Genomic DNA, 25,980 nt, shown 5'->3' on the forward strand with positions numbered 1-25,980 from the left:
AGAGTTCAGTTTATATCGTTGCTCTTAAGAGCTGGTGCACGCATGCGTACCCAACAACTCTGGACAAACGCCTTTTTTTTTAACGGGAAAAAGTTTATGAACATAATTTTTTCCATATCTTGTAAGGTTTCACTGTATCAATCAATATATCCGCAGATCTCCCGTCGGCAGGCTCGCATTTTTTTTTTTTTTGCTATTGACGTTTTTGCTATCGTCGAAAGCGTTGCCATCAATTTTCTATGCCAGCCTTAACTGCTGGATGCCGGCGATGGAAACACTACAAAAAAAAAGATTTTTCGGCATTTCATAAGAATGGATCATTACCATATTTTCATATGAGTACGTTACAGTTTTCCAATATTCAAAATTTTTGGCCAAGAATGTTGGACATACTATCATACGCAACTGAGCATATCACTAGCAATAGAGAAACAGTGCAGTCCCAGTATCATTCAGCAGTGATAACTACGCAAGACAGAGCCCCTGGAGCCAGTGACGTCAGCGTCACTGTGCAAAATGACAATTGCCGCACTTAATTCTGGGCCGATGAGAACGTTATTCATGTCATACTGAGCTATAAGGGTCACATGAGCCGTGCAATGGTAGCGGTACCTGCGGTTAATCGTCCCAAAACTGCACACGATCCAGGAGGGACGACGTATAGTGGACGGCTCCGAATTAATTCGACCGCCTGGGATGGCTTAACATGCGCTGACATCGCACAACACACTGTCGCTATTTGCATTTCGCCTCCCCTTGTTTACTGCGCCCTACTACAAAACACTACTGACGATAAGACGCACGAAGAAACAGACAAGTACATACGAGGCGCAGACTCACAACCGTTTATTAGACGTGTAACACTTGCTTTTAATACATTTCCAGCGCATGATGTGTTCGGATTGTGGTCGCGATGGTGCGCGATTAAGACTATCTCAGTTTGTGTTAAGCGCGCAGCAAACCAAGATGCAGAACCAACTGACCCCGGTTTTAGCACTGCTTGATTTCGCCTCTATCGAAATGTTCCACCCGTGGCCGGGATCTTTATCGTCCTCGTATCTCAACCGCTGCGCCACCACGGCCAGTTCGTGATTAACGAAAAATAGGCCCTCTCGATTATCTGTGGTCTAAAATCACGTGACCCACGTTTCTTTGTCCCCGAGGATAAGGAAAACTTCGCAGTTTTCTTTAATCTAAGCAGCCAGTGAAATGTCACCATAGCTGTGCAGTTAATTAAAACAATGAAATAACTGAGAATGAATCGCGCATGACAGACAGGCATTATGTGGGCCATATAGGTTAAACTAAGGGAGGCAGGACACTTTTCCACTTGAAAAGTGGAGCACCAGGAACCGCATTTTGCAACAATTAATTCCCCGATTGATTATTAATCGGGGATTAAATCACAGCCTGACGACCGAGGCGAGGTTGACCAATTACAAATAGCCACTAAAATGAACATGTGCCACCGCGGTGGCCGAGTGGTTATGGCGTTCGGCTGCTAACCTGAAAGACGCGGGTTCGATCCTAGCCGCGGCGGTCGAATTTCAGTGGAGGCGAAATGCTGGAGGCCCGTGTACTGTGCGATGTCAGTGCACGTTAAAGAACCCCAGGTGGTCGAAATTTCCGGAGACCTTCACTACGGCGTCTCTCATAGCCTGAGTCGCTTTGGGACGTTAAACCCCCATAAAGCCATAACGCCATAAAATGAACACGTAAATGTATTGTTAGAAAATAAGGAGCAGGTTCGCCTAATTCCACGATTGCGCCATTGGCTGTACTTGTGAATTCAGGGTACCAACTATGACAAGAGCTAAAGAGGGCCAGGACAAGTAAACGGCCAAATATCGCACAAGCCCGTGTTCCCTTGCTTCCGTACCGTTCTTTTTTCGCGCTGTTTTTTTCCAAACATGCTTGCTCTCCAACTTGCCCAGTTCAGCATCATTGTGCAGTTCATATCGCACAAGCTTGGAATTCCCACTGTTAATATCAGTAAGTGAGGGATCGTAGGAGTAAATCGTTACGATTTTCATTGACTTCACGACTGATTCTCATGGTGATCAAGGCGAGTGCGTGAAGCTAAATGTTTTCGCCACGGTAATACGCGTCACCATAAACGGTAGCACTGCGCATACCTTATCTCTCTTGTTGCTTCAACAGAGGTTACTTACGTAGATGGAAGGAACAATCTCGTCTTCGATCAAAAGAAGCGAGAAGAAACAATAAAAAAACGGCTGTTTCTTTACCCAACGAAGCTAGGCGCCCTGCAGTGTCTCCACAAAGCCCATAGGCAAGAAAAGCTCGCCGCCAAGTATAGTCGAGGACCGGACCGTAAATTCCGGCAATGACTCGATGGAGCGCGTCCCGTGGCGTGCAATCGGCCAGCGCGACACGCACGATTGACCTATTTTCGCCGTTTTACGCTCTTTTTACGATCCTCAGCTCGCGCGCTCAGAGTCCCACACTGGGTCCAGGCGATGAGCGAGCAGAGCCACCCAGAAACCACGACGACTTCCCCCATGAGACGAAGAGTAGGCCGCGGCAGTAAAACGCGGCACAGCTCCCCTTAAAAGATCTCCACACAAGCGCCGCAGATTCTCTTTCTGTGCTGGCTAGCCTCGAGATTGTGATAAGCTTACTCCTCCAAAACTTAACCGATCGCGTCTAGATGGTTTAGAAAGGGTCAGCTTAATGGGGTACCGCGGCTGCATGTACCCATTTTTTTTTTTTGCTACACAGTCCGCTTTCTGTAGAGGTATGATACCGGGCAGGAACCTCGTATAACAATGGCACTATTTTCTAGGTAACGAAAAGGCGGATAGCTTAACTCGCGAGATCACGTACCGAGCTGAGCAGCCACAAACCCTGGGTCACCACTATACCGTTGAGATCGGATATTCGGAGATATTGAATTTCCACAGAGGAAGGAGGATTAGATACTCTCCTCCGCATAAGTCTCTAACGCAGCAAGAAGCAGCTAGTTGGCGGATGCTGCAAACGGGAACTTTCTTTAACTTACACATGCTATACAAAATGTATCCTACACAATTCAGGGACACATTCCCGTGGTGCGGGGCAACCCCACTCTATGCCATATCCCTATGCCATATCACCTGAGAGTGCGAACGCAACTACGCATTCCACCAACACAAAACCCCGCGTGCGGAGCATGGGAGAGCCGGCTCGCCAGCTGCGAGCTCACTGCCCAGAGGGCACTAGTGCAGCACGCAAGCGAAGCACTAGGCTCAGTGGAGCCCTGGAATAGGGGCCCAACCTTGCTGAAAGAGGTCAAGCGTCGACAGCGATGAAGACGAAGACTGAACCGCCAATCTCTTAAGAGGCCTCAATAAAGGTTCTCTCTCTCTCTCTCTCTCTCTGTACCCTTCAGTTACCGCCTTTCTCCACCCTAAACACCCTCACCAAGTCATACCCAGCAATTCTGGACAAAAGCATTATTGAGAGGAAAACCATTTATTAACGCACTTCTTTCATGTAATGTCAGGTTTCACTATAAGAATCAACACATCTGCAGATCACCCGACGGCGGTCTTGAATTTTTTTTTCTATTAACGTTTTTGCTATCGTCAAAAGCGTTCCCCATTGTTTCTCTATGGGAGTCTTAATTGTTCGATACGACCGATGGAAACACTTTAAAAGAAATATTTTGCACATATCAGAAGAACGGACCATTACCTTCAATATTACAGTAAATGTTTCTTACATTTTTCCAATTTTCAAAATTTTTGTCCGAGTAAGCTGGACTTGAGCATAAGGTCGGATTTTGTACGCCATTTTGTATTGCGGATTTTGTATGTTGTTTTTAATTTTTCATTAACGCGCCTTGTTGCAACGGCCAGCAAGACATCAGAGTCAAGAACCAGTAATCAGAGTAGCATTCATTAGGAACACACTAGAACAACGGTGGCCAATTCGTTTTAAAAAAAAAACAATCAGAAATGCATCAGGAAAAGGCACCAGGAAGTCATGAGAAAGGCATATCAGCCTAATGTCAAAAGTCACTAAAGTTTCTCAAAACAGTCATTACATGTCTTTTTTTTTAAGAGGAGATTTGTATTAATAAACAGAACAGGGATTGAACGCGACAATTTTCCCAGGATTCATGTAAAACTAAAGAATTAAAAAGTACGGGGGCGCCTAATTATCATTATGCGATGACAACGCGTTAGTATTAAGTATTATCCTTGTTTGAAGAGCTAAGGTTGCTGGCTTAGTGCATAAATCAGCGAAAGCTGATTGCACTGGCGGCTGATTGCACCTTCTCCACAGCAGCCACCCGTCGAACTGTTCCCGTGGTCAGCCAACACCCTCTAAATACTTTCTTCAGGCCTCTCCAGGCCCTCCTTTCCACACGCGCTACGTCACGCCAAGTGTCCGGTCAGGCTGCTCACCAAGCGCGGCTCCGCTCCGCTCGGTTGTCTCCCTCGATGTGCTCGCGCTTGCCCGGGCAAGCACAGACACGAACGCAGTCTTGCAGTGAGCGTCTAGCTGCTGCTTGAGTCTTTCAGCCTGGCGTTGGGTGCATTTCCGTTCGCTCCTCGCACGGCTGTGTCTGTTTCGTGTGGCCGTTTCTTGTGTGGCGTGCGTACCTGTGCTAGCGCACGAATGGGAAACTGATTGCCTGCCGTGTAGCGAGTGCAACTTCGTGAAACATGGGCCGGTGCTGTGTTCCCGGGTGCCGCGGGAACTACCAGAATGGTCCCAAAGTACGTGTTTATTGCTTCCCAAGAGACGAAGTACGAAGAAAAGCCTGGTTGCGAGCCATTCCACGGAAGGATTTCACACCTACAGAGCATTCGAGGGTAAGACTCTGAAATATTGCTTAATAGGCGCTGGTAATTATCTTAGTTGTGAGCTGTCGCTCCCGGAAAGGCATGCTGTCTTTGTAGGCAATGATATCACTTCTTACACTTATGTATGAATTGTCCAGGAAGCATTTAGTTCTGTGGATGTGCATAAGGCTTGTGTAAAAGCTGTGTAAATATGTAAAAGCTGTTCACTATTCAGACTCTTTTTACTTAGTGTTTTAGGCAATGGAGAGTCATGGCGAATGGCCTTGCTTCATTTTCTCGTGCAGGTGTGTGAACTGCACTTCCACGCAGGCGACTTCATTACGACGTTGTCACACCAAGATGAACTGACAGGGAAAATAATAGAGGTGAAGCGTGACAGGCTACAGTTGAAGATTGATGCTGCGCCTTCTGTTTTTCCAAACTGCCCAAAATACTTGTCCTCAACGCCTGGACGGAGTGAATCGCCAGAGACGAAAAAAGCAAGAAGGGAAAACGCTGCTTTGCAGGAGGCTATGAGGAAGTCACTTCAGTCTAATGAGCTTGAACAGAAAAGAAACAAAGTTTCATCTTACGAGGAGTTCAAATCTAAGTTGCCTGGAATCTGCAACACGAAATTCTGGACCGTTTCTGTCGATGAGCAGTGCGTTAGGTTCCTTCTCATCGAGAATGATCCTTCACCTAATGTGAAATGCGCCTTGGTAGTTCTCCCTGATCTGTCACTTTCTGTTTTCTTGAATGGAGTGAAGCTTCTGTCGCTTCCTTCAGGCAGGATTCTGCCAGCTCAAGTATGCGACACCTCCAGCCTGTCCTTGCTGCTAGAAGAACTCGAGATAGGCTTGCATAATATACCTGAGGTGACGAAAGAGTCGAAACATACTAAAGTATTGCAGTTTGTCGGTTCACTGCTTGCAGACCTCATTGAGGACAGTGATACGACGAAAGAACAGTCTTCTTTGCTGAAATTTCTGGTTGAGCAGATAGAGCTTCTCCTCGCGAAACAGCATGTGTATAGCGCAGAGCTGCTGGTATTCGCCAGTATTTTGAATTCAATTTCTCCTCACGCATATCACTTCACAAGAGCTGCATCAAGAATCATTCTGCCCCATCCTTCCACACTGCGCCGTGTTTGCTCAAATTACAAAGCTGACCCTCTTGTGGAGCAAAATCAACCGCACTGTCTCTCCTACATCCGAGAACGAGTCAAATCAATGAAAGACCACGAGAAGACAGTGACCCTGATGATCGATGAGATCCACATAAAACCATACTTCGACTACAAAGGGGGCACAATAGTAGGATCGTCGGTTCATTCAACGGAACCAGCAACAACAGCCCATGTGTTCATGGTACAATCACTCCTTTCTGCAAACAAGGACGTCATTCACATATTACCTGTGAGCAAACTGAGCGCAGAAATTTTGCACGAGCATGCTAAGAACATAATCATTAATGTTGAGAAAATGGGGCTCAAAATTATCGCTGTGATAACGGACAACAATGCTCTGAACCGCAAGATGATGTCGTTATTTGCTACAAGTCCTCAGGTGAGCATTGTCTATCCCCATCCAGCCGATAACGCTCGCCCTCTTTTCTACGTGGTCGATCCTGTGCATCTCTTGAAGTGCATTAGGAACAATTGGATTAACCAGAAAAACCCTGGAACATGCCTCTATTTCCCTGAAATGGACTTGAGTGGAGCAATGCCCGAAGGGCCTCCTCGTATGAAAGCTGCTTCTTTCGCAGCTGTGCGGCAGCTTTATTCTTCAGAGAAGACGTCGCTTGTGAAGGCTGCTTACAGACTGAACGCAAAAGCCGTGAATCCAACCTCAATGGGGCGGCAAAATGTAAAGCTCGCTCTCGACGTCATTAATCAGTTTGTTTCAAATGCCCTCAGGACACATGGTTCCGCGTTCAAGATTCCTCAAGCTGAGTCGACTGCTCTTTTCATTGACGTTATCCTCACATGGTGGCAAATAGTCAATGTTAAGACCCCTTGCGAAGGCCAGAGGCTAAGGGACAGCATGCAAGACCCTGTAAGGTCTGTTGATGACACACAGTTAGCTTTCCTGAGCGGCGTTGTGGACTGGTTGGACGCTTGGGCAAGAATAAACATCACCAGTGGCTCGCTGACGAAAGAGACTCACAGTGCTTTGCGACTGACATGCTATTCTCTGGTAGAACTCTCGCGCTACTGCTTAGAAGAACTTCACTTCAAGTACGTACTGCTGGGCAAATTTCAGACGGATGCGCTAGAAGACCGGTTCGGCCGTTACCGCCAGCTGGCAGGATCACAGTACCACATTTCCGTGCGTCAGCTCTACGAATGTGAGAAGAAGCTTCGTCTTCAAAAACTTTTGACATTTCCACGCGAGGAAACAGAGTTTGAAGACGTAAGTGAGGATCTTGTCCCATGCAACTTTTCTGTGGCTGTCAGCGACGACGATATTACACACGCCCACTCTGACATGGATGCTATTGTCTACATTGCAGGATACGCTGCTCATGCTGCTTTAAAGAAGCTTTCATGTTCTGCTTGCTTCAGCACATTGGTGATTGAAAATCGAGAGATCGAAGCGGAAAATACTGCCATGATAGCTAACCTGTCGAGAGGAGGGCTGAAGTTTCCCCAGCCATGCACAGTTCACATGGTACTGATGACTAAACTAGTTGCAGAGAAGTTGTCTTTTGGAGCAACCGCGGAAGATTTTCTCTCCTGTAGAAATCAACGTGGTGTCGTGATTTCACAGACGATTTCCCTCCTGGACGAACACGACATTGAGACATGTGAAAATGGCCACACTGCACAAACTCTCCTGCGCTTGGTAGTACGCGTTGCAACCAACGTTGTTCTAAACAACTTTTGCAAACTAAGAAATGATGCCATACAAGACAATGCGCAGCAGAAGGCCGCAGCCCGGAAAGCAGCAACGCTTAAGAAGAAGTAAGTTTTATTCCCAAGCAATAAAAATGCTTTGCGCACACTTCATTGCTGGTGTCTCGTCGTTTTTTATTGTAAGGGTCAGATTAGCTGTACAAATACTCAACAGCGCAACATTATTGTGAGTGTCATTATTGCTGTGTGTGAAAGCTTTAAGCAAAACACAATACAGAATAAAACTAACACAATGCGCAGTAGACGGTGTTTTTTTTTTTCAATGTTCACGAACTTCTACTTTAACAACTAGATATACGCATGTGCGGTCTGTGCGGATGGATTTTACCGCACGGCAGACATCATGTACGTGATAGAACCTAATAATTAGATGATTAATTGAAATTAACTAATCAATTTTTTATTATAATGACCAATAATGCGAAATTGGCGGCCGTATACTAAATTGTTTATTATAAAAAACTGTATTAGCAGCTCGAACTTTCTTGACAATAAGGTGTTCTGCAATAAAAAAAATATATAAAGCAGATAAAATGATAGCCTAAGGCGCGCACAAACTAGCGAATTTCTTTTCTGCAGCAACGACAAAAATGAAAATGAAGGAATCACTTATAAGGCAGCTACGTACGGCAGTACCCGAATAGTGCAGACGGGCGCGGCGCGCTGAAATCGCGGAGCGCGGGGCCTGCACGGTCCCTTGGCGTGACGTCACGCGGCCGGTGGAGAGGCCTTAGCATTGAGAGGGTGTTGGGTCAGCACGCTCAAGTTGCTCATTCCTCCGCCCGCGTCAGAGTCTCTTCCGTCCCTCTCCGGTAGCCACCCTCTTGCCACTTCTTCCCATGGCAGGTAGCCACCTTCCGGTCTCTCCCCCTACAAGTGTAGACAAGGATTTCCCTCTCTACACATTGCCACCTGCCAACGTAGCAAGTGGTAGGCGATTGGCAGGTTGTGTACACAACACTACGCCTGACACTTTTTCTTTACGGTGGGCCTTCTAATGCTAACTCATTTATAACAAGGAGGAAGCTACACAAAAATAAGCTGCTGAATAAGCTGAACCAAAATAGGTTCCGTGCGCCCCTAAGAGGAAGGATTCTTATTCTTCACGTTCTCCTCACATGTTGTTCGCGCTCCTTATCAAACGTCTGATCAACTTACGCGCGGCGTAGTATCCTATTTTAGGGCAGGGCAGTTCTTAAGTTGGTACTGAGGCGCACAGCGTGAGAAAAACAAAGATAAAAACGCTCGCAAAAATGCAAACGCGCTGGTGCGTGCTCTGAATTTCGATCTATCTTCTCCTACCATCGCTTCCCGGTCTGTTTGCCAAGATAGAACGCCTCCGCTGTCCAGTCTGTGATTCTGCGCTAACCCTTTTTTGCGCCCTCCGCAATAACTATCTACTCTCAGAACCCGACGACTGTTAACGCGGTAGCGTTACAGGCCCCTGTCACTAGAACATCCAATGCCGGCGTTGTGAACGAGAAATCACGGGCTCGGCTCTTGCAGGTGGTCCCCGGACAGCAACCTATGGGAGAGAGGTGGGCCACCTATAGGTCACGTGACCTATAGGGAGGAAGGTGGGCTACCTATAGGTCACGTGACCTTACGGCGTCATCACAACCTACCCACCGGATAGTGACCAAACTGGCCGTTAATGACTGGTCGTTCGGTAAGAGCAACTTAGGCTGCACAAGGCCGACCACTGGGAGCACCTGCCATCACAGGGCAGTGGCACCACTACGCGAGGTGGGTTTTGAGGACACCCAAGGATCTATGATTGCAAAGTAATGAGGACACCCAAGGATTTATGAATGCAAAGTACAGAATGACTTTCTGCATATATGGGAATTGCCATATTATGCTATCGCGTCATACCCTAGTAAGGCGGAGCTTAAGTGTCCAGCCCAATTTTTATCGTAATCTTCTAAATCATGAGTGGTTGCTTCCTTGCCTTCCTACTTTATGGTGCGCCGTTCCTGAAAACAAATAAGCACCTGCGCTAAATACTAGGCTGGTAATGAGAGCGGCACTCGGAAGTATTTAAGAATTATTCTCTTCATAGTCTGCAGTTCCTTTTCCAGTCAGTACTTGTAAGTTGCATCACCTTGCAGCGATTTCCACGCTCTGCTTCCACTTCCAACCTGATCGTTATTTTTAATCGCCGTACAGTCAAGTAATAGATAAGATTAGATAAGCGGAGAAGTATTAGCGTAGACGTAGGCCGGATTTATAAACTACGCCTGCTGGGCACGCGTGGCGGTGACCAGGTATACGTATAGGCTAGTACGTCAACGCCTATATATGGCTAATGCTCTCTAATAAAATGAAGCTGACAAAACGTTTTCCCCTCTCCCTCAAAACACCATTCTAACCATGCTCTCCTCTGTAAGCCCCTCTCCACGCACCGGTTAAACGTGACATCCATCATTCAAGACCAATTTGTTCCTCCCTAATCCTGCAAGCGTTTCGGCAGCGTTTCGAACGGTTTCGCGCTCTTCTTTCTTTAGTTTCGGATTCCAACAGAAGCGCGAACAGAACCTGAATCGCTCGACGGCGAGAAGAGTCTTTCAGCGGCGGTTGCAGCAAAAAACATCATCACCAGCAGCAGTCGAACGGGACCCGCCTTTCAACTTCCAATCACGTACGGCGTAGCGAGGATCCCGCGAGATCAAAGCCAGCCTAGGTGGCGCCACAGTACGGCGACGAAGCCCAAACGACTTCGCAAGCGCGGTGAGGTGGCAAGTGCGGCAGCTACTATATAGCCTGTACGAGGCCCTTTCCGCAAATAAGGAAGACCAAGAGCGGAAGCCGTCGGTCTGTGTGTGTCTGTACGTGCGCTCTTTCTGAGAGGCGGGGCGTCAAAGCCGCCGCCAGCGCCGCTCGCGGGGCATGGGAAGAGAATTATTTTCTTTCCCGCTGCCGCGGGTTCTGCTCCGCCCGGTTGACACGCCGAAAGAGACAGGAACTTCCGCGAGTGTACTGTTCTCTAAAAGAGTCCGTGATTAAACAGAAAATAAAAAAATGTAAAGAAGAAAACAGTACGTTACGAGAAAGCACAGACAGGTCACCCTGGGAGAGGGTAGTTGCGGGTGGGATTGTCTGTATTTCCGCGCAGTGCGGGAAACCAACGAGTGAAAGCAGAGAGCTGTGAGAGGAGGGGCGGGTGACAAAGGTCAACGCGGAGAGGTAACACAATGGGATGCATGCAAGCCGGCTTCGCACACGCGTCTAGTGTTTATGCAACCCGCACAGACAGCGAGATGATGAAAAAGAACGTTGGAAAGAGAGAAGAGACCTCGGTCGTCGGTCACGGACTGTTGAGCAAGGAAGGCAAGCGGACGAACAGTTTACAAAGACCTACGAACGGCCTGCTGTTTCTATTTCTGGATATGCCCAGAAGAGGAGGCGGAATATCCAATTACGATGCAGTGGAGATAACATTCGTTGGTGTGGGCGATACAAAGCAAACAAGAAAAATAATGCTCTGCCCACGCCGCCAATGATTGCACATTCGGGTTCAATGAATACAACAGAAAAGAGGAATAAGTAAGATACGACTGTTCTCATGTTCGAAACCAACTGAAAGTAAGGACTCGAAAAAGTACGATAGCGGAAACTCGCGTCGCAGCGTCGAACTCTAACGCCCCTGACAGGGACCTTATTATCGAACTCAGCGTATGGGCGCCCTCCTGTGCAAGAAGCATGCATAAGAATGGAGCGCGGATACCCCGTTGTTCTTGCCAGACACACAAGATGGCGCTTCAGTAATGGCGTTAGTAGGCGTTAGTAAAGTCAGGCGTTAGTGAAGGCGCCTTGAGCGTTAGGTGATGTTACAGGCCAAAAAAAAAAAAGCCTTTGGAAGACAAAGGGAAAGAAACAATCACAACGTTCAACGTGTCTCACTCAACAAATCTGATAGTGTAACCAAGCATGTACACATACAAGTCACTCTAAGGAAAACAATACCAACTCGAAGACCCAATAATCGGCACCGTTTTCTCGCGGCACAAGTGTTCATAAGCGGCGAAAGATGACACGACCGCAGCCTCGACGACAACAGCCGCCCAGAAAGAAGAGCGCGTAAGAAGGAAGGGGACAGAGCTGCTTCCTGGGCAGCACTTCCGTAATAGGGGAACACACCGCACGAAACACCGAGCAAACCAAAAGTACAAAGAGAAAGCGAGAGGATACAACAACAAAAAAAAGAAAAGCAATCAGAGGGAAGGAGGCAGGTGTCTATTGTTGGAAGTGTGCAAGCCCCCGGCCGTCGCTGTCTTCGCCTCTTGTCCCTCTATAGGAGGACCATGTTTGCTCATTCCCTGTTTCCTCGTAGCCTCGGTCGCGAGCTCTCCCCGACGCCGCTTTGATCCCGGCACACCCGGTCGGGGACACTGTGAGGGTGGCCCGCCATAGCATCGTGTGTGCTTGGATCACGTCTCCTCCTACCCCGCCCTTCTCTTCCAGCCTATCAGCTTCGTCCTGTTCGGCGGTGGGTCTCTCGTACAACGCCGCCCCCTCTGAGCCGGCACCCTATATAAATTTATTACGGGCCAAAAAGCCGATCCGTCGGGAGCCCGTCCTTGGCGGTCCGGATAGTGCCGTACAGGGGAGCTCCAGGCTCGCGACACGCGCACTATAGGAAGCGACTGTGCTCGGACGCCCCATTATTTAGACGCGCGCGAGCCCCGATCCTTGTTCCCGAGGCATATTTGCGTGCATCATTTCCGCATCAAAGCCTCGGCTAAAGATCGTTTCGCTTGATCTCGCAGAGTCGATTAATAATGCCCAAGATGAAACCGGCCAGAGCACGGGGACACAGCGATGAGGAAGTGCGCTTTAAACGCTTTAAACGGGATTAGGCGAGAATTGACGTGTACGTCACCATTTCAACCTATGCGCAGGCATTTAAAAGAGTATATGGCCATTTGACGCCACCTGGGCTGCAGGGTCGAGAACTTCCAACGTGCGCCAAATGTTGCAAGATTTAACGGTCTAGTCCATAACACTGATGCATCGTGCACAAAAAGGGATGACCGCCTCTCAGCACGAAAGTTTATTATCCTGTGTGACGCGTTGTGAATGTGACCTGTACGTGTCTGTGTCGTTGAAAGCGTGTTCGTAAACTGACGCGGCGCCGTCCCAGATGAGGAACACGAGACCCCCAGACTTACTTGTGCGTGTATATACGTGTAGTCACGCGTAAGCAGCAGGTAAGAAGCACGACCGTGGAGACAAAAGCTACACAAGACTAGCTCTCAAGCTGCGCGCTGAGGTGGACGCTGACGTGTCCGTCAGCGAGATGATTAGAACAAACATCGCCTTTGTTTTACAAACGCTTACGTCAAGAAATTTCGCCGGCCTGCGCTCTCCACCAACTACGTTGAATGTGTACGGAACGAATAGAGCTTATTGTTCAGATAAGAAAGCAAACAAAAAATGCGCCCTCTTTGTTTATTTGAAAATTAGATGCGCGTTGACATTCTGGCTCTAAGCCGGTTAGTCCTTCAAATAATTATGGCATCAAGCTTCTGTGCAAAAGAAAAAACTTGTGGAACTTTTTATTAAAAATGAAGTCTCTACTCAAAATATTGATATACTGTACAAAATACAGAACTCTTGAGCAATTCCAGTCACATCGACAAAGAGCCTAGTAGTACCTGAGGCAACAATCACTCACTCACTCACTCACTCACTCACTCACTCACTCACTCACTCACTCACTCACTCACTCACTCACTCACTCACTCACTCACTCACTACCCTCACCTCAATCCTGACACAATGCTGAAGACAGAGACAATAAGTGTACTGTAGTAATGTGCAAGGCAAGACAAGCACATCAAAAACCAGTCCACACTTGTCTCGCCGCAGCACTGCTGCACCGAAGAATTGGCGCGGGGGAGCCTATTTGCTGTTATAGGCCAGGAACCGTAACCCGCAGGGGGCGGCGCTGTCGGCGCCCAAAGAGCTGTCGGCAGCGGCTCGCGGAAATAAATGACACGCCCGATGATGTTACACGCTGTTAATGAGGCTCCTCTCGTCGCGTCAATAAAATGGATCGGGCTCAATGCCGCCGCCCGGGCACGGGTTGCTGCTGCTGCTGCTAGCGTCGGCCTCGTCAGCGGCGCCTCGGAGGCTTATTCCCGCTGTGTGTCGTCCTTCGCTGCCGTGCTTTCTTCTCCGCTACGATAGCGATGATCATCGTCTTCTCTCTCTGTCGGGCGGTGCAGTGCGAGTTGCGCAATACAGCTACGGTGTGGCACCTACAGGGGGCGCGACGATCTGCGACGCAAGCACGTCGAGTAACCCCGGCGCACCCGTTGGCGGTGCCGGTGTGGTTGCCTTGCAACCTATCTGATGTGATAGGTTGCAGCACTGCAACCTATCACATCAGATACCTTCGCGAAAGGCCGCCTAGAGGCGCCACCCTCTTACTGTGCATATTTCTTATGAATGAATGAATGAATGAATGAATGAATGAATGAATGAATGAATGAATGAATGAATGAATGAATCGTAGTTGGAGAGTATGGCACGTTTGGGGTAGTTTTACAGACTCTGGGCAATACCGTCGAAATGTCAAATGTCACTAGTTTACGCGCATGCGCTTTAGCTTTCTTCGGAGCTTGAATCTTATTTATATGTCTGTTGAGATGTTGTGTCAGCTGTTTTTGTGTGTCATCAAAGCGCAGCACAAGAACAAAAAAGTAAAGCGCGAATACTATCTGCAAATGAAGTGAGTCTTGCCCAGTCATTTTGCGTAAATAAAGAGTTCCCTAGAGCCAAGCACTCTAAGATGCCCCATAGATTGCTGCGTTTATTTGAACCAAACATGAAAATCTTAGCGATGACCTCTACCCTTTCAAAGTGTTTGTCAGGAGCGGTGGCCTTAGTGAGTAGGAACACAAAAAATACAATCGACCAATCGTTTTGTGGAATCATAGTCACGAGCAAATATAACGAGAAGATATGGGCTAATCGAAAAGGCCCTTCACAATGTGTTGATATCGATAAGATTTCTTTGGGCGAGTCATCCCAGCTTGGCTTTCTTAGTGTGTACACATACAATCGCCCTGAGCACGCCTACCCTACGCGCGGGCCATCCCCTCCACGAGACATTGCGTCCCCGGTTAACAGATCAAGCTTAAGGCCGAATGTTCTGCAGTGCTGCTTGCTGTCGCCTGTACACAGCAGTCCGCTCTATATAGTTACGGACAGCAACCGGCTCCTGGAATGTACCACTCACATTGCAGGTTGTTGTGTTGAGTGCGATAGTAAAAATGCTGCAGGATATGAATGGGCGATATATACAGCACGAATTCATCATCAATAAAAGGATATGGTCATATGTAGCTTTTAGAAGAGTAATAATAATTGTATTTTAAGGTGATGGGTTAATTTTTCTCCGTAGGTCATTTTGGCCGTTGTCCAGAGCGAGCCTCTGAAAGGGCGACTTGTAGGAATGTAGTTTCTACCATCAAAATCATGCCGCGATTCATAAAATCCGAAGAAAGCTCAAGGAGCTCGCGGAGAAGGTGATCGGTGCATTACTACCAGTCCGTCTCGCTTTAGACAGAAGAAAAAAATGAAATAGCATGCGTCCACAAATAATATGCTGCGGACATGGAGAAGACTGGTGTTAGGCGAGAGGAGGCGGCGAGTTTCGCATAATTTGGCTTCTCAACCAGCGAGTCGACTCGTGGTGTGTGTATGCGAAACCCTTCCCGAAATAAACAACACTTGGAAGTGAACACTGCGTGCGTCACTGCTGTGTCGTCTGGTCCGTTTCCTGACAGCGATGTCTGTGTCAAGTGTTGGTGACACCTTCCGGTCACCCACACTTTGTTTCTCTCCTACTTTCCTCTCTCCTTTTTTTTTTTTCTATGTCCAACATTCGTGGGCAAAGTTTTGAAAATTTAAAAACTGTGAGATACTGTTGCGGAAATATTGAAGGTAGTGGTCCGTTCTTCCGATATGCAGCACATTTTATTTCTTTTATAGCGTTTCCATTGCTCGCATCGAGCATTTAAGACTGCTATTGAAAACTAATGGGGAACGCTTTGACGGTGCCCTGCGATGGCAGGTGCTCCCAAAGGTGCGCCTTGTGCGGCCCAGCTAGGTTGCTTTTCCCGAGTGAAAAATCATTAACTGAACTGCCACCTGCCACGATGGGCAGTTTGCTCACAATTCGGTGGGCAGGTTGTAATGACGCCGCAAAGTCACGTGACCTAGGTGGTCCACCTGCCTCCTAGGTTGCTCTATAGGGACCACCTGCCAGAGCCATCCTCTTTATTTCTCACTCACAACGCCGACACCGGACTTTATGGTGAAGGAGGCCTGTAACGCTATCGCGTTAATAATGTTAACTATAGTTAGCCGCTTAAATAATATTTGATAATTAACTTTCCAACTATTACAGTCAGACAGCTGGCTGCAATGATAGATCTGTAGCCGTTCGTTCGTAAGGACCATATCAGTCTTTAGAGTTTCGAAAACGCGGTTACCCTCAACGCTGTGGCGCGACAAAATTTGGCTACTTCAAACTGTTACGTGCACTGGAGGGTTTGCTTTGTCTGCATACTCTTCGAAAGCGCATGTATTTTTTGGCACGATGAGCCAAAGTTTGTTGGGTCACAGCGCAGAGGGTAATTGCGTTTTACGAAATTCTAAACACCGATGTGGCGATTACTAACGGCCGGCCACACTAATTATCAGAAATTAGTAACCAGCTAAGATTTAAGTTAACTTTATTCGCCTATTTTCTGATGTCCGCCGACGCTGGTATTATTCTCCCGCAGGTAGCCGTCTTCATACCTCATTCAATAAGCCTGTTTTTAAGAACTAGCGGCAGGCTTCCTCGAAAAACGAGGCATATTAGCGCCACATCGCCGGTAATGTTTCTATCCTATACTGGCAAAATGCGTGAACTAAGACATGAGCGCTGGAGCAGTGCTTTCTGCGCAGGTCTGTACTTCAGTAGGCCTTGGCCTATACAGGCTCCTGTCCCCACGGCCATATACACAGTGCACGCTTCTAAAGGCGTCAGTGGTCTCAACGTTATTATCCTGGTGAGATTGGACCTGGAATGTTCAGCAGGTGAGCTCTGCAGTGCAGACACAAAGACGTTCTGCGAACTGTGGACGTAAAATATGGTCAAAATTGGGCATACAAGACCCAGAATGCATTTCAAGCCTTTGCCCTTGAGTGCCTATTGTGCTCAATCATTTCTAGGCATTTCGGAACACAACAGTAGTTAACAAGAACGGCCACGAGGCAATACAGTTCAAGAAACAGCTACTGAACATAAATGGCAGCCATGCAGTACTGTCGAGCAATTACCGAGAGTACTGCCACCGAACTTTTTTTGTTTTCTTTGTTCCTCGCTTATGTTCCTTGTTTACCGCCGCCAGGGCTCAGCCTTGTCATTTTGTCACGTGATAGGGTACGAGATTTCTCTGGAATGCTCGCAGCCGTGCGAAAGTGTTTCAGTATGTTCCAGACTGTCAAATATGCTTCAGGCGGCTTATCGCGAAAGTTTTCCGTCACCTTTAAACTTCCGACGGCAGAGAGCGGCCGTTATTCCGATCTTCCACGACAGCCAAAGCGCACTTGCCTGTGCAACCGCCGGCGCCGAATTCAGTTTTCTTTTTGAGGGCGCGAGTTCGCCCTGATAAACAGCTTCCGCGTTTCACGCAAGTCTGCCTGCCTCGCTCCTGGCCTGCCGTCACTGCTACGGAGACAGTACGATAGCATTTGCATAGGCAAGTGGTCAGAAGGCTGTCGCGTTATCTTGAGATGCGACAATAGAGGAGGGGTCCATTAATAATGACAATAACAAAACTCTCTCAGAAACGTCTTCCATTTCATTCTCCTCCCTTTCCACCTCCCCCCCCCCCCCCGCCCCCCGGATGTGACAGTGGCACGTGTACAGTCGCGACGAAAAAAGATTAGCACAATGACGTCACCGGAGCGACGAAAATCACACCGTGCGGCTGGCGCAGCGCCATGCTTTGCGAACACGCCTAGCACTTTTGTTATCGGCATGTTCAAAACCGCAGCGCTGAGCGTTGCTATCTGCCGCTGCGGTGGTGCGTCACAGTGCTAATCTTTTTTTCGTCGCGACTGTACCACACCCTCCCCTTCGACGGGACGCCTGGTCGAATTCTTTACTCACGGAGCCAACATAAACAGCCTCCTGCGCAGCTGGGTCACACTAGCCCTAGATGTTTTGTATCACCATCAGCCCGCGCAACCAACGGCAAAGTAAGGGCCAGAGCGCCAGTCGGACTGCGTTCCTCTGCTTACTTCGGGCCACGGGCGTAAACGAACAGGTGGCCTGTTCCCAGGTGCTCGGATATGCCACCTGTGAAGAGCGCCACTCGCACTACTCACGTGAACACACACGTGAGAAGGTGTCACCCACGCAGAACGGCCATCCGCGGGCTTTCGCGCGCGGCCACGTCATGTGAAGAACCTCGGCACAATGAAGGGACGTGGGGAACATTTTGCCCATTTAAACAGATCATCTATAACCTGAATTAGCTCTTTCTCTCTCACTCTCTTTCGTCTTGAATAGCGTAAAATGTAAGCTCTTAACATAAAGCACTTTCTTTTCCGACGACTTCGCATCTCTGCTTCGTCGGACAAGATACCATGCCAGAGAGACCTTGGACGACCCCACTAACCCGATGTCCACAGATCCCACCGGCGGCCGTCTAGATCAGATTATACCAGACGGCAATTCCCAACGCATAGTCCATGAACTTCTGTCACATTCACTGGTCGCGGGCGGCAGCAGTGAATTCTCGGTTGCGAAATTCCGCGGCGGCAACGAAAGACGACTATAGTTTGGAACTCAGAAATTCCTTCTTGACGCAGTCATCGCGGTGTGAAAGGAACGAATAGAGGTTTTAAAACAAGAAACGTCCCCCGCTGTTACGTTTCGCCTGTAACTATTTAGTACGGTGCAGAAAAATTGAGGCGTGCGCACCTCGCCTGCTCCATTTCTCAGATTTACGGTCGAACGTGAAAGTAACGCAATGAAATCCGAACAACAATCTCTTCTCGAAGCAGGGTCTTCTCTCGAAGAGTCGCGATCTGTTGCAATACAGCCATAGAAAGACACTCATCCCACTCTGCGAGTGACATAAATAGGATATATATGACATAAATAGGACATAAATAGGTCTTTTGACAGCCGCCATGCCCGCGCTGCCAGCATTACCCAGCTTCATACATGTCCCTTGGGATTGTCAATGGGCGCAAACCTATACTTCACGCGGAAGTCAACCGCATTCCAGAATGCATTCGGCCGTTAATATTGCAGGAATGGGCATCTCCATATCGTCTGTCAGACGTCCAGAAAAACCTCTGAGATTTCCCCACAATCCGCATCAAGGAAGAACCCTGCCAAAACACCCCAGCAAGCGCGCTATAAATGCGGTCAAATAAACAAGGAGTGCAGCGTCCCAGGGCCCAAGCCCCTTCCGGATTTTTCAAATTTTCGATTAAAATTTACTCTTTCTAAAGGTCGGAGCTACTTTTAGCCACGTCTTTCTATCTGACACCGTCGACATTCATATCCATGGCTTTACCTTTGACATTGTCGACACTCATGGCCATGGCTTTTCCTTTTACACTGCCGACACCCACAGCCGTGTCTCCGCCGCTGACACTGTCTTTTCCTTCTTTTTAGAGTTTTCCGTCGTAATCATACAGCATGGACTTCCCGTGCTGCTGCGCTCTGCCGAGCGCGCCTTATGAGAGAAGCTGATGTCATGACATCGTGGGATAAGGCACCGTCCCGCTCTATACAGGAAATGGAAAGGGAGGATGGGGATTTTGACACTAGATATTTTTTTTTGTTTCGAGCCCAAGAAAAGCAAACAAAAAATTTGAAAGCAGAGAAAATTAGGTTTCCAAAGACTCGCGTTCAGATCTCGGCGTAGCGGCATCGGCGTAACGCAATAACGGAACGGTCTCCTATTTTGGTAAACAATTCCACTGATCCCTTCTCAAGAGAGATTGTAGCGACAAAAACGGGGAATACAATACACGCACTCCGTGAAACGGCGGAAGAGTGACAGCGAAACGCGATGCGAAGCCGGCGTCTCTGCGCGTACACTCGGGCGTTCTTCTCTCTTTATATGAATCAAAATCAACGAACGTTTGAAGCGAACACCAAAAGGAATGGCTGCGCGCCACGCAAGACGGGTAACCAGAAAAAAGAAGACACCGATCCGAGCCGAGCCAATCTCGAGCCGTCTTCCAGCGTCGGAGAGCGAGTAAGTAACGCACTGTATACGTATATCGCTGCTGCGAAGGCCTGGAACGAAATGACATCTGGAGATAACCTTACAACCGCTTGGGCGCACCCGAAGGTCTGAAGAACACACACACACAAGCGAAGAGCTCAGAACGGCTCGATGAAACATCGCGGTGAAGACTCCGAAAACTAGCCAGAGCTAAGTTTGAACCGAAAAAAACGGAAGAACAGATAGGCGGAGAAAGCGGAAAGCGAACGGAAAACCTGTTCCGACAGGGTGACAAGCGCCAAAACCATTTCCGACTTTTCGAAGAGTCAGATAACGCGTTTGGGTGAAAAAAAAAAGAAAGAAAAATTACTGAAAAGAAACCAGCTATAGGAACACGAAGGGAGCTGCAGAGAAGAGCCCATATGGCCGCACTGTATAAAATACGTTCCGAGGAAAGAAATGACAGAATGTAAAAGAAAAGAGAAACAAGAGGACACTGGAAAGGTCAGACGTAACGCCAGCGAGTACGGTAGTGCATGGGACCGAAGAAAGACAGATGCGGGAGCTCAGAGGGGAAAGAGAAGGCCACAGCATGCAGCGTGAAGAAAGTAGAACGAACGAAAATGTAAAGAAAAAAGGAGAAAGGAATTGGCACGGCTACAAGAAAGAACCCTGCTTCTCCACAGGCGTTCAAATTGGCCCCAATTCGCGCGTTTCTTGGGGCGGCATGGCGCCGCATTGGAGCGGCGGTTCTTATCCGGCCGTTCTCTGTAAACGGACGTCGGCCCCAGGCTCGACAAGTACGTCGTCTCTAAAGCGCCGACGACCATTGTGTAACAAGAAACAAGAAAGGCCGAGACGACGACGGCAACATTTAGACACGGTACCCGCCACCCCCCCTCCTCCTCGGCCTTTCTCATTCCCTCACCCCACAAACAGCATTTCGCTCGTTACGTCTTGGGCCAGTTTTGCTGCAGGAGGCATGTGCGTGACTTTCCAAGCAAATAAAGGTTGAAGAGGAGAGAACAAGAGCTCGCCACCCTGACCTATCATGGCATTGTTCGCAGCCCCCTTTGAGGCGTAGTTTGTGCTGAGCGAAAGTTTTTGAGTTTATATATACTGACTTCTCTCGTTTAAAGACATTTAGCGAAAAGTCGGCAGGGAAGCGAGCGGGCCTTCTTTGCTTTCTTGTTACGTAGTTTTGAGAGAGTAATTGCACAGCTCACCTCACTGGCGACCTGCCGCCACCAGCATCTGCCCGCTTGTGCTGTGGTGTTTATTTTTCATTTTTAGTTTAAACTTTGTACGTCGCCGTCATACAGCCTGCAGCAGAAACGTCGCGGCGTGAACGCAAGGTTGAGCGACCAAACTTCGTTAACGTCACGTTACGTTACGTCAGCGGCGCCCACGCTTAAAGGGAGCCGTCCGTGCCAGCAGCAAGAGCGATACAATGGTACAGGGAGGCAGACAGGACCAGCAAGCACTGGGTCTCCGCGGGAGGTTTTCTATCGACGAATGACGCTTGTTTACTGGTACACAGCTTTCTCTGTTATCACTGCTATCACTGCACGCAATAACCTCTGAAGACTCTTGTGCGCACCAAACAGTGCGAGAAAGGCAGTTCAACACGATGGCAAGACGGGCGAGTTACTGATACAAGGGGTTGTTTATAAAATTCCTTTTTCTTGCGGACAAGTACACATTGGCCAGGCGGGTCGTTGTGTTAACACGCGCCTAACTGAGCATGCTAATACATTGTAGGCTAATAAACCTACGAATCTTGTTGATCATGTCAGAGACTGCAAATCTTGCGTCCCTTCTTTTCATCACAGTGATGTTTTGTACAATCACTCAACGCAGTTAACTAGGGAGATCATGGAGGCGTTCTATATGAAGAAAAAAAACTAGATTGTGCGTTAGCAGCCCGTCGGTTTGCCTGCAAGACAGTGAAGTTCGGTTCCTCGATCCCACATAGCTACACGTTTGTTTGCTTTGTTATCTTGTTTGATTGCGCTGTTTATATTCCTTATTTCCTGTGAATAAACCTTCAGTTGTGAGTTGTCCTGTTGTTTTCTTCACTTGTCCCTGTCTTTAGCGCTATTTTCCCTTAAGTAGGAGAAAGTACAGACTCGTAAGAAACATCCATGCCTGAAAGGCGCGGATTTCAGCAAATGGACTCTTTTTATTGCAGCAGGACTTGTTAAGAAAAGTACACACATTTGGAGGAATTAAGAAATGATGAAGGTCAAGTTCCTAACGTTCCATTACACAAGCTGAGTGTGAGCCCCTCTTGTGCCTTCCCTTGTCTGCTCAGTGTATAACGGCAACAACGCAGACGTGGCTAGCTGCTTTGGAAAGCGTGAAATAGGAAGCACGTGTGCTGCTGACCGACAGCCTGGTACGGCCTCAGCGGTTATACGTACTCCGCATGAGCTATTTTTCAGCCAATCCAATCCAACATTCTATCCAAGGCCGCAAGGCGTGCGCGTCGTAAACGCTGTAAACCCCATGTTTGATGCCGTTTAAAGAGATATCTGTCCTGATGTAAACACCGAGCTTACGTTTCTAGGTTGATCACTATGTGGTGACGTCCCCATGCATGTGCCATCTATGTGCTTTGTGACGACGATCACACGACTTGCAGCTGCTGGAGCGATACTTGTCAGCTACTACTATAGTTAAAATAAGTGAGTTCGAGTACCTCAAGTTTTCAACTAGCTGTCCTTTCTCTTCTAGAGTGCTGCACACGAAGCTGCCGGTCCTGTCGCCTCTCACCTTTCCCACCTTTTCGACGGTGCCTTTAGGGCAGTTTTAACCGGCCGTTCGCAGCGCCTACTTTAGCTATTCCGGGATCGTGCGTTCATTACCTTTAATGCCTTGGTTATACTCACCATCGCCTTAGGCAAATCTCGATTTCTCCATTGCAGTCTTTATTTTTTTTCTTGCAATAGTAGAGCCCTTCACCGCACTTACCTTCATCTGTACGTGCTCCTTCAATTCATAACTTTTTTCTAACGCTGCAGCTGCCGCGGTAAATTGGCCCTCCTTCAAGAAAATACACGTGAAACTGAAACTACTGTTAAGTGAATCCCTCTCTCTCTCTCCCCTAATAGCGCGTTTGTATTTCCGCTACTCCCATCGATTTTGTCAGCTGCACTAGCGTTATGCTCTGTGTGACAGATGGTAGGATCGAGCCGTAGCCGTTTTTTTTTTGGCGCCAGTATCTCCTCCCACGTGAATTCTAAAATTATAGCTGTCGAATTACAGTGGTGTTATAAAAGATATCCTGCGATAATACTGTCCTCTGTGCAATTATGGTCATTACCACGTTCAAACAACCAACAAACCGAAACTAAATAACGAAGAAACAATTAACGTGCAAGCGAAATAAGTAATCGTTCAATCAATGGACGAATTAGTCAATGAACATCTATAGCCAAACTTACACGCGTTGATTCGTGCGCACGTGCCTACTTTTGAGTGATTAGTGAGTATTGTCGGAGCAAAACAAAAATAAATAAATAAACACTTCGTGCGCATAAAAGAGTGAGACAATGTCAGCAATTTTAGATTCAATTGATATATCGATGACCAGCATCGATCAGCAGCAATTTGAAAGACCAAACAGCGCTAAGTGTATCTGGTATCCCAGAGCAAGCTGTCGTTTACCACACGTCGAATGTTTTCTTTTTAATCTGAATTAGTATTTTAGGCAGTGGTACAGCACACTGAGAGGACATACACCGAGGCTGGACAAGGAAAAAGCGATAACTTTCAACTGACTTTATTTGCGGACTAGGCCAATAAATAATCTGTATCGGAATTTATAGCCGTAAAAACAGGGGGCCCTGTTGCTAAGAGATGTTAGCACGCACTTATTTCTGTGCACCGTACAAGTGCTGGTCTTCCTTGACACCGCGAATAACTCGCAAGGAAGCAGCTACAACTTAAACACAGAGTGCAACGGCAGTCTAAACTTTTCCAGGGGGCACTGCGAAGCAGTTGCAATTAGAGCACCTTGCCTCACCTCTTCGAGAGCCTTAACTCGCCCTTTGCGCCCAACGGGCCTGCAGCACCTTGATTCGAAACTCATTTACAACTTCAAAGGAGTAAAATCACCGAGCACCTCTCACTGAACGATGAGGCGCCCGCGCAGACCGCTTCGATTATCTGCACCGAGAGTTTTTTCGCGCGCTCGGGAAGTTTAATATATTCGTTGCCCACTTCTCGCTTCGGCAGCGGTGCGCGAAATGCTGCTCACGCAAGGTAAAAATTTGCATTTGATTGAGACGGGGCAGCTTCAAGCACCCCCGGAAATGTCTTCGTGAAGCATCGCACATTGCTCAGTGGGCGTACATCGCCCACTGAGCATGAAATGATAGCATGATGAAATGATGAGCATGAAATTATGAAATGTAGCGCATTATTCAAACCAAAATGAAATGATAGTTGATGCGCCACAAAACCCAACAGACCCACAGGCACATCACAGGATGGAAATTCGGAAGCACCCATGATAGTGATCAGGAGAGTCAACGGGAAAAGAATGTGCACTCATTGGTTTTGATCAATACCGCTGATTGTCTGGTAATGAAGAGCTCTCATTTAGGCTATCGAGCGACCTAATTCGTCCGGTTCTTCTGCGCCGCTCGATGAAATTCTAAGTGAAAAGGCTCCCGTAACGATCCCTGGCACGAATAATAAATACCGTGCTCCCATGGTTTATTTTTCGCTAACCTTTTGGGCGATGAAACGTTGCAACATATTAAAAATGCAGCCGCTGGAGACCGTGATGGTTCGGTGTTAACGTAAAGACAAGGTTTTGTGCCCTGGATGCAAGAGAGCTTTAGTATATCGTTACTGTATACCGCTAGCACTAGCCGTCATCTGCACATGCGCTGTTAACGGTAGAAGTGTGCTGTAGTGACTTCCCTTAATGCATGCTGAAACTACGAATTGGTGAAGTGCATATTCCGCGACAATTCTAGTCTATGGGCTGTCATTCGTTACGTCGCATTTTTATGTAGATGGACTGTCATTCGTTACGTCGCATTTTTATGTAACACTTACTTTTTTTTTTTCGCTCATCGTATTCTGCTCGCACTTTAAAATGCCTGACATTCAGCTGCCATCTTCATGAGTTTTCATTCGCCGCATTTATTAAATAGGTATTTATTCAACAAGCTTTGCTTTCCTGCTCAGTAAAGTTTCACACAAGCGCAGTCTTTCAGTAAATTGATCGTTCGACCTTTGCGCGTATCGATAGATTCAAAGAAAATAAGTAGCCACGACCGATATATATCAGTGTCAGCTAAGCGAGAAGAAATAAACCAACAAACCATCAAGAGAGGGAAGATGCGTTTCGCGTAACAGTCTGCCTATATATCCGAGGAGGTAACACCCGGGGCTTCCGGGCTCGTGTGTTTATATATACCGCCCGACGCGAAGCCTACTGAGCCAAGCGAAAAGAAAACACAGGACCGACTCCATTTGTATAGGCGCACAGTCAAGAGAAGAAGGGTGCACACGCGCCGTGTTCGGAAGGACGCCCTGGCGTGATCGACTGCGCGCGTAACTGCACTCACAACAAGAAAGAGACGAACAGAGCGCGTGGGCGAACGGAGCTACCCGTGATGTGATCCCGTATACACAGACGGGCCTCGAACAGCAGCCCCTGTATACGTGCGTGTTGCCGAGCTGAGCGCGCGAGATTCGATCCGGACGTAGATCCGTTCTTCGTGCCAGTGCAGAGAACGGGGCTTCTGTATGCAAAACGGGTAAAACGGTGGACGGGGTAGGGAGGTGTGGAAGAGGGAATGGATAAAGCGGGTTAGGAGAGGGCAGTCTACGCGGAGGGATTTACTGAAGCAGGTCTTTGCGTTTTTCTCTCCTTCAGTGTAAAAGGGAGAGGGAGAAGGGAGAAGTGAGGTGTGGAGGAGAAAGCGTACTCGGTCCATCTTGGTGGCCGAGTTTGGGGCTCCCTCCGATATCAGGCTGATATATGGGGAGCCGCGAAAGCGAG

General features: G+C 48.0%; 1 protein-coding gene across 9 annotated transcripts in view; it reads right to left on the reverse strand.

The window, feature by feature from the left end:
- Liprin-gamma (liprin protein kazrin) overlaps positions 1-25,980 on the reverse strand; it is a 166,140-nt gene that overhangs the window by 41,517 nt on the left and 98,643 nt on the right. The window lies entirely within an intron of this gene.

The sequence above is a fragment of the Amblyomma americanum genome, chromosome 2, assembly GCF_052857255.1.
Source record: "Amblyomma americanum isolate KBUSLIRL-KWMA chromosome 2, ASM5285725v1, whole genome shotgun sequence".
Lineage (NCBI taxonomy): Eukaryota > Metazoa > Arthropoda > Arachnida > Ixodida > Ixodidae > Amblyomma > Amblyomma americanum.